General features: G+C 40.3%; 2 non-coding genes across 2 annotated transcripts; both read left to right on the top strand.

Moving 5' to 3' along the window:
- The first annotated feature begins 4,329 nt into the window (after positions 1-4,329).
- Positions 4,330-4,448, top strand: LOC145677471 (5S ribosomal RNA). Its single transcript, XR_014129848.1, has one exon. It is a non-coding gene; the product is annotated as a 5S ribosomal RNA (ribosomal RNA).
- A 177-nt stretch (positions 4,449-4,625) lies between these two features.
- LOC145677470 (5S ribosomal RNA) lies at positions 4,626-4,744 on the top strand. Its single transcript, XR_014129847.1, has one exon. It is a non-coding gene; the product is annotated as a 5S ribosomal RNA (ribosomal RNA).
- Positions 4,745-15,217: the final 10,473 nt, after the last annotated feature.

A 15,217-nucleotide genomic window follows, 5' to 3' on the forward strand; every position in this document is an offset into this window, starting at 1 on the left:
TTTCTTAACTAGCAAATTAAACCGAGAACCACAGCAACCATATATATATTCTTATGATGTACTTTTCTTTGAGTGGTGTTCTCTGTCTATTGAATAACATTTTCTCAGTTTAATGCTAGCAAAAAACAAAACAAAATCAAAGTGTTTCTATATAAATTTAGTTCACCGTGTTGTAATATCACATGGAATTGAAAAACGAATAGTCGAACCTCTGCTATCTCGATCAAACTTCTCAGGATGATATACTGACTTACCGCAGAAGTTCGACTGAATACGTTTCTCAGTTCCATGGGAGAACCTGGAGAAGCAAAAGCCTGCGCAACGGAAAATACTAAATAAACTTGTAGAGCAGGTCAAGATGTATCATCATGCCAAGTTTCATTCAGATCAAAGAAGTTTGGCTGCAGCCATTTTCATTACAAAGCACAAAATGGATGGTCCCTAACCTCGAGAATCTTCAGAATTGTCGACGAGTTGAACTGTACTCATCTGATCAAAATCAAACTTAAAATGGCAGTTCACTTTCAACTGTTAAATAATATGATATGCAGGCTTCTGCTTTCCTAGTTACAGTCTATCCACTGGGGTATGCATATTAGTAGAAATGTGAGAGTGCATATTTATTAAAGATTTGCTTCAAAAAGCGATGAAAGACATAGGCATTGCCGCGGGCGGTGATAACAAGATGCCGGAAAACGAACAAGCAGAAAGAATATGGGCTGAAGAAGTGTAAACGACGACGCGGCGGCCCGTAAAGGTGTTGCCGTCCTATTAAATGAATAATATCAAAAGAAAGAAAAAAAAAGTGAAAAATTTCGCGCTCGTAATCAAGACAGGAAGCAACTAAAGGAAATCTTTGTTTTACGTCCCACGTTATGCCGCTTAGGCTAAAAGAGGCGCTGATTATGAGAAATGATTGAAATGCTGGTGGAATGAAGAAAGTGGGAGGAAACGGGAGAACCCCGCGGTAACCCACCGCACATAGTTTTTGTCCACCATAAAGTTAACTTGGCGGGGGCTCAAGACAGAAAGACGGTTGGAAAAACAAATAAACGATGTTGCATCCCGTAAAAATGTTGGCGACCTATGAAATCAATATTTTTTCTTAAAGAAAAAAAAGAATTAAAAAGAGAAAAAAAGGTCAAAATTTCGCGCTCGCTTCGCTCGCGATCAGCAGAGAAAAGAGGACGTGACGCACCCCTAAAAGTGTTGGCGACCGATTGAATAAATATTGTGGGTAAAAAAAAAAAAAGTCAAAAATTTCGCGCTCGCTTCGCTCGCGATCAGCACAGAAAGAAGGACGTGACGCGCCCCTAAAGGTGTTGGCAACCGATTCAATACATATTGTCGTAAAAAAAAAAAAAAAAAAAAAAAAAAAACCGCTCGCTTCGCTCGCGATCGACATGAAAAAGGCAACGACGTGACGCCCCGTAAAATTGTCGGCGACCTATTCAATCAATATATTCGGTTGAAAAACAAAGTCAAAAGTTTCCCAATCGCTTCCCTCCCGATCGACATAAAAAAAAAGGCAACCCCTTCACCTCTCCTTATGCATTCATCAGTAAACATACAACCATAGATCACAATACCACTCACATCACCTATCAGTTCTCCACGTCCATCAAGATCCAATCATCGCCCTGGCCCTTTATGATGATACACAACATTACATGTTATTGTGTGCATTGCCCCGCGTTACAATACATGACCAAAAAAAAGAGAAAAAGAGCTGCACTGCCTTCAGTGTAGACATGTTCGTATTCGTAGAAAATGATTTTAGGTACACGATAGTACAGTAATCTATCTTCACATGCTTCACATGTGAACGATACCTACACATGAAGAGGGCTCCCGAGGTTTCCTTTTCCAATAGGATGGAGCTCCACCACACTTGCAGAATGACGAGAAGTTATGTTAATAAACATATCCCAGAGTGTTTCGTAACTCGCCCTTGGTCCTAATGATGAAGCGTTCTTCAGATGGCCCCGATGTCTCCACACATGGTACTATGCGACTTCTTTTCACGAGGCTCTCAAAGATCACGTTTGTGTCCTAACATTCTCTGCAGATATGACACAGCTGCGATAGCGGATCACAGAAGCCTTTCCTCTCCTTACAAGAGACGTGTTCATTCGAGTATGGGAGTAATTCGACTATCGATCAAATATCTCCCGTGTCACGATAGTAGTCACTTTCAATTCTTCTAACGAAGGTAAGAAAAAATGCTATACAAACTTCCTTTCGGTATATAAAGGATTAGGGGCCCAGAGAATATTTTCTTTCAAGAGGATACATTCTTTTTCGAACACCCTGTATATAGATCCTCTAATTATAACTGCAAACAAAATGTTGATTTTGCAATTGCTTCCATGAGAGAAAATTCTGTGCACTTTCTTTCTGAAGGGTCGGGCCTAAACGTTTTCCTTAATCATTAAATTTAGTAGTTATCTACAATTACATAGTTTTCCATTGTTCTGAAAATAAAGATTTTTCTCTATGAATTGTTGAATGTTGCTAGGGATATTGAAGTAATTCTTTTTATTGTTTTTTTTTTCTTTACAATAATGTACTGAACGCCTGCATTAAGGAAGTTCGTGTGTTCATCTTGCAAAATGTTTCGTCTTTTTTCATGCCCACTAAGGTAAATATTCATTTTGCTCTTTTCTCTGTATGCAAACCACATTTCTTAAAGGCAACATTTTCATACAAATGTAGTACTAAAAACTTCTAATTGGCAACATCTGGGCTGCGCAGAGGAAAAAGAAAGAAATCTCGCACGTATTCGCGCGCAATTCGGAATTAGCCAATGAAAAGCACAAAAGCGGCCACCATCTCTCTCTCTTTCTTATTAACGGTTTTGTACTTTCTGCAGTTCTATCAGTGCTGCTAACCTCTTACTATATCATTGAATATGTATGTTTAGATTTTTTTTTTTTTTTTACAAAAACTCATACTACTACGGAATAATATTAAATGCCTGTAAACCCTCATTTCTGTTTGTACTTTCTGTTACACTACCTTCCCCCAACTTCTTTCAAGTTATTAAGTGCAGAACGGGGAGTTATACATATTTACTTGCGCTTTCACAATATCTGCACATTGTGTAATAATAGGAGACGTATAAAATAAAACTATATACTAATACGTATATATATATATATATATATATATATATATATATATATATATATATATATATACAGTACACATTCCACTATCCGAGGCTTTCCTTTTCTTTTCTTGCTGACGATAAATTACGCTTTTAGAAATGTTGTCTGAAAACAATAAGAATATGTGCAAAAAATACAATCAGAGGTAAAGGAGAGGTCTTTAACAGGAAATAAGCAAGGGAGTTGAAAAATTTTTTCTGCATGTAAAAAATATAGACATGAACCAACTTGTGAAATAAAAAGACCAGAAAACTACTCTTTCTAAATTATGTGTAAACTTTTTACCGAAAACGAAAGTTGCACGAAAGACTTTTTGTCCCTTTTTTGGCCTCCGGTGCTTGGGGTCCCTGGTTCAATCCCACCTCGTGCCGTGTGAACTTTGTCGTGCATAAAGACCGTGCTCATGGGTTTTCTCGGGTTTCTCCCGTTTCCTCCCACTTTCTTCATTCAGTACTCATCATCACCGTCTCCTTTAGCGTAACCGGTATAAGTATGCGATGTATATCTAAAGATTTCATTTCATTTCCCTTTTCTGCTCATACTGCTGATTATGCGCGATTATGCCAACATCCAACTCCGCGGATAATCGTGCGATTACTGTATATACAACTAATACAGATACGTAATTACATTATCAGTTACAGTATCGGTTTTTATTTACTAATTTGCCTCACTTTATTTGCATCCCTGCAGTAAATAATTCTTATCGATAATAGTTAAAATGTATATTACATTTTAGTGCTTCACGACTGAATGATCATCTGCCTTACGTTATCTCGCAGCTGAAGAGGATGCTACACTGAAAACTACCTTGCGTTATAAAGGGTAAGTGAAACATATCTTAAAAATATCTTTCATACATTTCATTGTGTACATTAAAGAATGTAAGTTTGCCTTTTTCCTGTAATCAATACTTAATAAAGGATTTATTTTTATTTATTTATATACAATTTCATACGTGGTTCGTGATAGTAAACTCGATAGGACACAGTGGCACTATGAACATCCGAATCACTCATCATTCGAACATTCAAATATTTATTCGAATATTAGTATATTCCAAGTAATGTTAACGACGTTAATATGCTTGCCTTTATACTTAATGTCAATTCTTACTTAAAACATACTTCCTTAACAGGACATTGAAGAAAAGGTAGTTGCCAACGGCCATACCATGCTGAATATACCGGTTCTCGTCCGATCACCGAAGTCAAGCAGCATCGGGCCTGGTCAGTACTTGGATGGGTGACCGCCTGGGAACACCAGGTGCTGTTGGTATACTTTTTCTAATTTTGTTCTTCACAAAGACGAATATTCTCACATCGTTCACCACGATAATTTCGTAATCATGCATTACTTAAAACAATTAGCAACGCTTTCCACGCGCTGGTCTTTTTGAGTATTCACCGACAAACCTACGTAGCTACAATAACTCACTCGAAGCCATATGCATTCGCCAACGGCCATACCATGCTGAATATACCGGTTCTCGTCCGATCACCGAAGTCAAGCAGCATCGGGCCTGGTCAGTACTTGGATGGGTGACCGCCTGGGAACACCAGGTGCTGTTGGCATCTCTTTTTCAAATTTCATTATCCTTCAAGTACGAAAATACTAGAAACATTAATTTTATAGTACTTTCAAGAGATAATTTATCAACATTATTTCATAGCGATTAATCGATATTCTAAGCGTTATACCCACTATTTCTTACACTAACAGCCTGTGTATTTGCACGACACATTAAAATAACCTGATTTCCGATCCGTGTGCACCTACTACTATACTTAACACGGAATGTATTACCACTTTTTAAAAGTAAATTATTATGACTAAGTGTAGATCTCCGGCGAGTAAATGCCTTTCGTATACAAGCACGACACATCTCCGCTATGTGCTTTACTTTTTTACTAACAGCATATAGAAATTGGATTTCAAGGTGTTTCTACATAACAGAATGAAGCAAATTTCGTGATTTAACTCTTTCGAATAATGTGTTGGTCCTGACAAGGACCGTTTGAAATGAAAAATCTTGAAGAAGATTTTTACTTAGAGCTTGTGTACTTGGTAACAGCCTTCGTACCCTCACTTACAGCGTGCTTGGCAAGTTCACCAGGCAAAAGAAGGCGCACAGCTGTTTGGATTTCCCGGCTGGTGATAGTTGACCGCTTATTGTAATGGGCCAAACGAGAAGCTTCAGCAGCAATACGCTCGAAGATGTCATTAACAAAGCTGTTCATGATACTCATAGCTTTGCTAGATATGCCAGTGTCAGGATGCACTTGCTTCAAAACTTTGTAGATGTAAATGGCATAGCTCTCCTTCCTCCTCCTCTTCTTCTTCTTATCTCCCTTGGAGATATTCTTTTGGGCTTTACCAGCCTTCTTTGCAGCCTTTCCGCTAGTTTTTGGTGGCATGATGACTCACTCGTTCAGCAAAATTAGATGTGTCCGCCGATTTATCGACTTCATTTAAATTACAGTACGTGTTTCAATTCGCGCCAACTGCCTTGCTTTTCATTTGATGCACTCGGGTGCACGCTTGAAGTAGTAACAAAACTGACTTGATTCAAACAACCCACAAAGAAGAACTTCCAGTAGGAAAGAACCACACACACCAAGAAACCAATGAAGGAAGAGCTCCAGAAGAATCAAACGGGTTCACCTTGGTGAAGCCAAGAAGACAGAAGAAAGAAGCCACCCAAGAAGAAAAACAAAAGCACACCGGCCCTCTTCAGGACCAACCACTCAGAGAAAACCAGAAGACAGAGCACCGACCACCCACAGCAGCCAGCAACCAAATCCACTCTTCACCCCTGCCAAATAATAGAGGACCAATAGTTGAACCAGAATCCAGCAGCACAAGAAAACAAACCAGAAGAACCAGCACCACCTTTACATGCGTCGTAAAGAGTGTACCTACCAACTTAGATGTGGAGGAATTAAAGATGGACCTTAAGAAACAAAAACTGAATATCCGGAACATCACAAGAATCAAAACGGACAGAGGCCCAACACCATTACTGAGAATTTTCTCTGACGACCCACAGCAAGTGAACCAACTACTAGCAACCGGAGTGAAGATACAACAAAAACTATACAAAGTAGAAACTTCGAGGACACTCCCAAGGCCGATGCCATGTCATAACTGCTATCAGTACGGGCATCTGAAGTACTGGTGCAAAGAGGAGAGAGTATGCAACCGCTGTGGCAAACATCACAAAGAAGATTGCAACAAACAAAGGAACAATAACTTCTGTGCCACCTGCATCAGCGATTCACACCGTACTGGTAGCAGCAGTTGCCCAAAAAGACCAAAAGCACAACAACCAAGACGACCGCCACCACTAATAACAATAGAAGACAAATCAGATCCAACCACCGGCTCTTATCAGGACCACCAGTCACCACAAACGCCCATAACCAGAACAGAAGAAGGATGCAACAGTGAAATGAAGAAATGGATAGACGAAGCAATAGAAAAAGCCACAAACAAAATAGTAACTTGGACGACATACATACTCACAACAACCACAAGTAAACAACAACGCAGAAACCTCACAATAGCCATAACAGCAGCGTCCAGAAAAATCTTCGGAAATGCAGTCAATGCAATTACAACCACTACAGGCCAGATCTACATCAGCAACACCTACGCAGATACTGTGAAGAGGAATCCAAACATAGACAGACCACCATTAAAGCAGAAGAAGCAGTGCGGAGATAGCAGTATAGAGCAGGGGTAATCAACGCAATTGTGACTGATGCAAACCGATGACGACCTGGCGAGACCATGGACAATGATTACAGATATGCATGCTTAAAAATAACAGACTTCCCTACTAACAAAACACCTCCCAATCACAGACAACACAGCTAGTGTAACATTTACAGATAGGTTTTGTAATTTAAATTAAAATATAATTTATTAATTTATTAATACAGACATTTTTACATGGATTTTCACCACCCTTCAAAAGTGGTTTTGCCATGTAAATACTATTGCATGCAGCATGACCGATACAGGGGGTTTTTTCCTGGATTCCAGGTTTTTTGTCCCTCTATCAAGACAATAAAATCTTCTTACGCGCTTTCCTATCTTCTAATTTACTCTTCTTTCTTTCTATTTACACTTTATTTACAGATACGCGTGTAAATGTCTTCCGAAAAGATAGAAACCGCGAGACACACCCACCGACAACAGCTTTAGGCTACTAATTGCATGGGGGAGAGGCATGTAGAATGTTGGTTGATGCCTTACCCACTATCCAGGGCGCGGGCTTTCCCGAGGGGCGTCCTTATTTTTAACTTTTCTGTTTCTGTTTCTGGAGGCCGCAATTTTTCCTCTCATCTTATTACGAAAGAATATTGAACAATGTCTGGTCGCGGCAAAGGTGGAAAAGTCAAGGGAAAGAGCAAGTCCCGCTCCAGCAGGGCTGGCCTTCAATTCCCAGTAGGCAGAATCCATCGTCTTTTGCGAAAGGGTAACTATGCTGAACGAGTTGGTGCTGGCGCTCTCGTGTATTTGGCTGCAGTCATGGAATACCTGGCAGCTGAAGTTCTTGAGTTGGCAGGCAACGCTGCTCGTGACAACAAGAAGACTAGGATTATTCCACGTCATCTGCAGTTAGCTATCCGTAACGACGAGGAATTAAACAAGTTGTTGTCTGGAGTTACAATCGCTCAGGGTGGTGTTTTGCCCAACATTCAAGCTGTACTTCTGCCCAAGAAAACTGAGAAGAAGGCATAAATGTAAGACCTATATCTCATACAAATCGGCCCTTATGAGGGCCACAAACCCCTTTATAGAGGAGATTTACGATTGAAATGAATTGTTTTCGATATACAGACTCATCAAAAGTGTCTGAGATAGTTGCTTAGTTTCATTCGAAATTCTCGCTGCTATTCGATTAATTAGTATATGTGTAGTCGTCGATCGTAATTGAAGCCCATAGGAAGTCACACTAACTTTAGAATACTCCAAACAGCGATGTGCTTAGTTCCCACTACATTATTAATTATAAGATCATTACCTTTTGTATTGTCGCTAGCTACATTTTTTTGATATTTGCGTACATCGGGCTCATATTACCCAGAGGACAGGACAGTCGAGCCCAGATTCTCAGCAATGGAAGAAAACCTCATACCACATATTCTCATGTACTTCATGTTAGACAAAGGAATTTCCAACATTCTTAAAGCACTCATGTTTCTCTCTTGCGTTGGCTTGGCTGAAATTACTCTGTTCAATATGTTCTCGACATTTATTATTGTTCATTACTATGCCCCAATGACAACATGAACAGAGTGGATCAGAAAACTTTCCTAAATTTCTTTTGCAACATAGTAATGACATTAAATGCACACTTAAGTACGATTTATTCTTTGCAAGGTCGATATTCATATTTGTGTGATATGTGTTATATGTATATGGTTTGTAATACGCAAGTACTCTTATTCTCTGATCTCAGAACTCATTTGCTACTGTGCCCAACGAGCGAGCCTAGGTTTCTTGTAACTACTGCCTTTGTTTAGTAAATAATGTGAAGTATACAATGCATTACCCTACATCTCATATTTGTATTACTCTTTATTTTAGTAACCCGCTACGAAGTGTCATTAATTTACATGTAAATCACAATAGACACTACCGCAAAAGAAAAAAATCGAACCCAAGACCACGTAAACAAGATAAAGGACAAGATTCAGGTTTCTAACGCATTATTCGCCCCTCATAGCACAGTATAGAAGTTGTATAAGCCTCTATACGTACATCCTACTGTCAGAACAGAAATTCCGACTTGCGTTTCGCATCTCTCATGCTCGCTACTTCCAACAAATCGCCAATTTCCAACCAGAACCCCTTCTCCAGCATTGATACTGCTACATGATATGAATACGTATACATGAACGTACATAATGTAAAAAAAACGTATGATTTTCTCAAATTAATCTCTCTACGTCTGTAATTTTGTGTGCATCAAAAGGCTTTAATGTAGTTACACGAATTCTTATAATCTAACAGAAAATCGCACAAAGTAAATCTTTCCCTTTATATAAATTTGTTGGCTCTGAAAAGAGCCGTTTATGCCAATTTTATATCCAAAATAGGAGGAACCCCAACTTAACCTCCGAAACCGTACAGGGTTCTTCCTTGCCTCTTCAAGGCATACACAACATCCATAGCTGTCACTGTCTTCCTCTTGGCGTGTTCTGTGTATGTAACAGCATCTCTGATTACGTTCTCCAGGAATACTTTCAATACTCCTCGGGTCTCTTCATAAATGAGACCAGAGATACGCTTCACACCACCACGGCGAGCAAGACGCCTAATAGCGGGTTTGGTGATACCCTGGATGTTGTCACGAAGAACTTTACGGTGGCGCTTGGCACCTCCTTTGCCAAGACCCTTGCCTCCTTTTCCACGTCCTGTCATTTCGATATGTTACTGCTTCGCTCACCACACACGAGAAATACAAGCCCAAGCAGCCCAAGACTCGTGGTTTTGTTCCTTCGATCATGCAGGGAAAGCACAGAGGAAAAACACAAAACGTGTCTAAGCCAATGAGAACTGTCCTTTTCGACTGACTTTATCCAATGAGAAATAGCTTGATTTAACGGTTTTGCTCTTTATATAACTTGACTTCATTCAGCGCGCAATTATAGTGGGGTTTGATGAACAATAAAAAGGAGAAGATCAGCAGTAAGCTCCGAATGATGCTCTTCAACATCGAGGGGGCTCGCCAAAAAACTGCAGAACTAACACAATACGCAAGGGACCACAACATCCACATTATAATACTAAATGAAACAATGCTCCGGAAGAACAACTCACTTCACATTCCAGGCTACAATACAGTCCGGCACGATAAAACACAGGCAATAAAAGCTAATGGTGGCACGGCCATATTAATAAAACAGGGCATCAACTACACGGAATATCCTATACCTCCAGATATCAAATGTGACTCCCAAACCCCCATCCTGATCCAAATCCACACAGAAAATCCTTTCTACCTAGCCACACTATATAACTCACCAAACCTAAACGTTGAAAACTCCTTCCCCATCCTAAACTACCTCTCCCAGTTCAGAAGAATTATCGTAGCCTCGGACATAAACAGCCAGCACCAGCTAATAGAAGACCCCATTACCAACAACAATGGAAGAAAGTTAATCGAATATCTAGCCATGACCACATGGATGAATGCCAGAATTCCTGGACCTACCAGGAAAGCACGCAGAATTAACGAAATAGACACCAAGCCCGACAAAATTCTCACGTCACCCCAAATGCTACCAAAAACCGAGTGCCATGCTCCCGACTTCGCCACCGGGTCGGACCATGCCATAATCCCTTTCACAATACATGGGACGCACATAGAAGAAATAAACACAAAAACAATATATAGATATGACAAAACGAACTGGGAAGACTTCAGGAACACAATTAGTGACCAAATAATCAACTTACAAATAGACGCAACCCCGGAATCAATAGAAGCAGCTAATCAACGTCTCACCGAAGCAGTACAAGCAGCTATAGAAGAACACATTCCAAAATCTTGCATCAACCCCCAGGAAGAAAGGCTTCCAGAAGACATCATAACCAAAATCAAAGAGAAAAGAGAACTTCATCGGATACATAAGATCCACCCAAACCCAAACACAAAAAACGCCATTAATAGGCTACAACGGGAAATAAAAGAAGACATCATCAGACACAATGAATCAAAAATAAACAGAATATGTAGTCACCTCGAGGAATTACAAAGAAGTAATCCGAGAAAGTTCTGGAAAACCATCAAAATGAGGTACAGCCGCCGCACAGCAAACCCCAACCCGCACAAGATAGACAACAGAGACTTACCAACTGTAAATGATAAACTACAGTATTTCGAAGACATTATGAGGAGAAAATATGCTCGAGCCACCAACGCAACAGCACAACAAAGAGACATAGAAAACCGAGCACATCTCATTACCAATATTATTAACCACCACCAAAACCTGATAGAGGCTGACAAGCTCGACAATCACCCAGGAGATCACAACATACTACTAAAAGATATCACACATGAAGAAGTAATTAATGTTCTTAGAAAGAAAAAATGCACTGCTCCAGGTCCGGATAGGATCACCGCTCTCCATATCAAGAAATCCCCGGAAACTCTCACCCGCAAACTCACAGACCTATACAACGCCACTCTAGCCACTGGATATATACCAACAGCGTGGAAGCAAGCGCACACTATACTAATCCTGAAGCCAGGGAAACCACCCACACTATCCAATAGTTATAGACCTATTACTCTCACACCCACCTTCTCTAAGCTCATAGAGAAGATAATAGTAAACAGGATCCACCAATACATGGCCGAGAGTAAACAACTCAATAAGCACCAGGCAGGCTTCAGGCCAACATATAACACAATCCAGCACACCATAAGAATATTCAATGACGCTCAGGAAGCCTTCAAACGGAAGTACAAATTAGGAGCCATGTTCTTTGACCTGAGCAGTGCATTTGACACTGTGTGGCACGAGGGGCTCTTGTATAAGCTGACAAACCTCAACCTCCCAACAACAATAATACGATGGATCTACTTCTTCCTTAAAAACCGGGAAACAAGACTTAAATTCCAAGATAAGCTGTCGAACCCCATTCCCATAGAGAGAGGCGTTCCTCAGGGATCCACTCTTGCACCACTCTTATACATCGTGTATGTTAACGACACTCCAAAAAACGATAACACTCAGCTGGCATTATACGCAGATGACACGGCCTACTGGACCACATCCCGCATCACCAAGAACATTCTAACTAAGCTAGAAAAACAAGCAGACAGTTTCTCCAAGTGGTGTAAAGAGTGGCATCTGGAGATGAACTCTGCCAAGACTCAGCTACTCATATTATACCCAACAGCCAAAGGCACCAGGAAAAATAAAAACAGAACCATTAAAGTCAACAACGTACGGATCAAGCCTCAAAACAATGCCACCTACCTAGGAATCACGTTCAACAACAGACTGAGTCTACACCAACATACTAAGAAATTAAAAAGTAAGGCAATTAAAATTATGCATTTACTTAAACCAATTCTGAAAAACGCCAACAACTCAGCTCAGGTTAACTCAAGAATCTACAAAACGATTATAAGATCTAATCTCACCTACGGCTCCCCACTCTTCACTAACCAAGACGTCGAAAGACTGAAACGTACGGAAAGGTACTGGATAAGAATAACGATGGGAGAAACACAGACAGATGAGGCATATCAAATATATAAACTCAAAAAGCTCAACGAGTTCATATCGTATCTAAACAGAAAGTTCGCCAATAGATTGATTGAATCAAATTTCTTCAAAGAACACTACGCAACAATACCAAATACAGAAAACCCCAAAACCATTATCGAAACACTAGCAAACATCGCTAAAAACTAAACCAAACCATATATATATATATTAAAAAAAAAAAAAAGTTTTTGGACTCAATGGCGGAGCTTACGGGCTTGAGCGCCTCAACACTGGATTGCGGCCAAGCTGTTCTACAGGGAAGATCAAGAAGAAAGATAAATAAACAACGCTAGCTTCCAGTAGAAATCCGATACCTTTAATCCCAACTCCTATTTACATACCCAATTCCTAGGCCCTCTGACTAGCACCACAAACAAAACACAAATAACACCATGGACAAAGTAGCCCTTCTGGCTAGACGTCCTTCCCATTCTGGGAAAACAGACTTTGACTTTGACTTTGACTTTGAGCGCGCAATTATTTGAAACAAGTCCTGACAGTTGCAATGGCACGTACCAAGCAGACAGCTAGGAAATCTACTGGAGGCAAAGCTCCTCGAAAGCAGCTTGCCACCAAAGCTGCAAGAAAGAGTGCTCCAGCTACCGGTGGAGTGAAAAAGCCCCATCGTTACAGGCCTGGTACTGTGGCTCTCCGAGAAATTCGTCGTTACCAGAAGAGCACTGAATTGCTCATCCGCAAGCTGCCCTTCCAACGACTCGTCCGAGAAATTGCACAAGATTTCAAGACAGATCTTCGCTTCCAAAGCTCAGCTGTCATGGCTTTACAGGAGGCAAGTGAAGCTTACCTTGTAGGGCTTTTCGAAGACACCAACTTGTGTGCTATTCACGCAAAGAGAGTCACAATCATGCCTAAGGACATTCAGCTTGCTCGCCGCATCCGTGGGGAACGTGCTTAAGTTTGAAGTTCTGGCACTGAGTTCAAAAACGGTCCTTTTTAGGACCAATACACTACTTAGAGATGCTGTTATCCTAACAAGGATCTTGTCCATACTTGTTATCTTTTTTTTTAAATTCTCACGCCGTATGTTGCATAGTTAATACATCTACCTTCGTTTTCCTGTCGTTTCGTATATCATCCTATCTTTCAAGTATATTCTTTAGTTTTCTCCTATGTTTACCGATTGATTATCTTCGTTTTATGTGGTCAAGGGTTCGATTTTGCCATATGTTGCATAAGTTAACTTCGATTCAACCACTGTTTGCCCTTCTCAACGTTATTAATCTGATAGAACTCGCAGGCGAAATATGTACTTCTTCCAAGGTAGCAAAAGTAATATTATTTTGTCAGAGGTCGCTGCTGTTGAATGCAAACGTTAAACTAAACTTTCTTTAAGTGTCTGTTTGTACTTAACATCAGTTCAATTGTAGACCTACATTTCTGCTGGTGTTATTATTTTTCTTTATAGGAATATTACGAATTATAAGACGGTATCCGTGGTTATTAGCGTGTTCCCTTTTCCTAACACTTTCTCATTACACCAGTATTTCCATCATTCATTAGGCGTAATCACCCGTCTCCCTTATAAAAATCATAATAGTACGACGTTAAATTGAAACATAGTCTACTTCACTTTCACGAGTTGTAATAAGTTCGAACATTTCTTTCACCCTAGCCTTGAAAAAGAGTTGATTTTAGTTTAGTGTCCCTTTCAGCAGCAAGGCTATTTCAAACGTGGACCTACTTATTAACGTGCAATCCGAAACATTTGAGCTCCCGCCGAGAATCAAACCCAGTCAGCCTGCAAAAGTGTTTCTAACAAATGCATTAAGTGCGTTTTCTGTACTGTTTCGCTACTTGAAGATAGGAACAAGGGAAAAGTAAGTGATCACAAATTGACATTACGTAATGTGTTCCCCATTTTTTTTCGAGTACACCATTCTTGACACCCGTGAAAGCTTTCTTTCCCCACCCTCAATTCCCCTCTGTTATAAAGCACTTACATCAAGAAGTGCTTCGGTTAAAAAGAAAACTCAAAGTCCCTTGCGTGTATACTATACATTGCTATGAATGAACATGTGATAATGATAGGAAAAGCACAATTTTACTCTTCTCAAAGTATTTGATGGCTCTAAAAAGAGCCGTTTTAAAATGTCAGATGATTTACTGACACATTTACTTCTTCTTTGGTGCAGCCTTCTTAGCACTTTTCGGTTTTGCTGTAGCCTTCTTTGGATTCGGGGCCTTTGGCTTCTTGGGAGTTTTTGCCTTCTTCACTTTAGATGGTGATTTCTTAGGTTTGGGAGCAGCAGCCTTTTTCTTTTCACCAGTCTTCTTGGGACGTTTAGCTGCTGGCTTTTTCGCAGGCTTCTTCTCCTTTGATGCTGATCGTTTCGCCTTGGTTGAAGATCCACCTTCAGGCTTCTCCTTCAGCGATGAAGCACTAAGCTTAAACGATCCAGATGCACCTTTTCCCTTGGTCTGAACCAAAGACCCAGAAGCAACTGCACTTCTCAAGTATTTCTTGATAAATGGAGCAAGCTTCTCGGCATCCACTTTGTAGTTCTGAGAGATGTATTTCTTAATAGCTTGCAGTGAACTTCCTCCCCTTTCCTTCAAATTCTTGATGGCGTTGTTCACCATTTCTGATGTTCTTGGATGAGAAGGTGTTGTTTTTGGTTTCTTAGGCTTTGCAGACTTCTTTGGAGAAGCCTGTGCCGGGGCTGCAGGTGCTGATGCCGTATCTGCCATTGCTTTCTGCAATAAACTCAACGATACTGAAGAATGAAA

This window comes from Thermobia domestica, unplaced genomic scaffold (genome assembly GCF_964235325.1).
Source record: "Thermobia domestica unplaced genomic scaffold, izTheDome1.hap1.1 HAP1_SCAFFOLD_899, whole genome shotgun sequence".
Lineage (NCBI taxonomy): Eukaryota > Metazoa > Arthropoda > Insecta > Zygentoma > Lepismatidae > Thermobia > Thermobia domestica.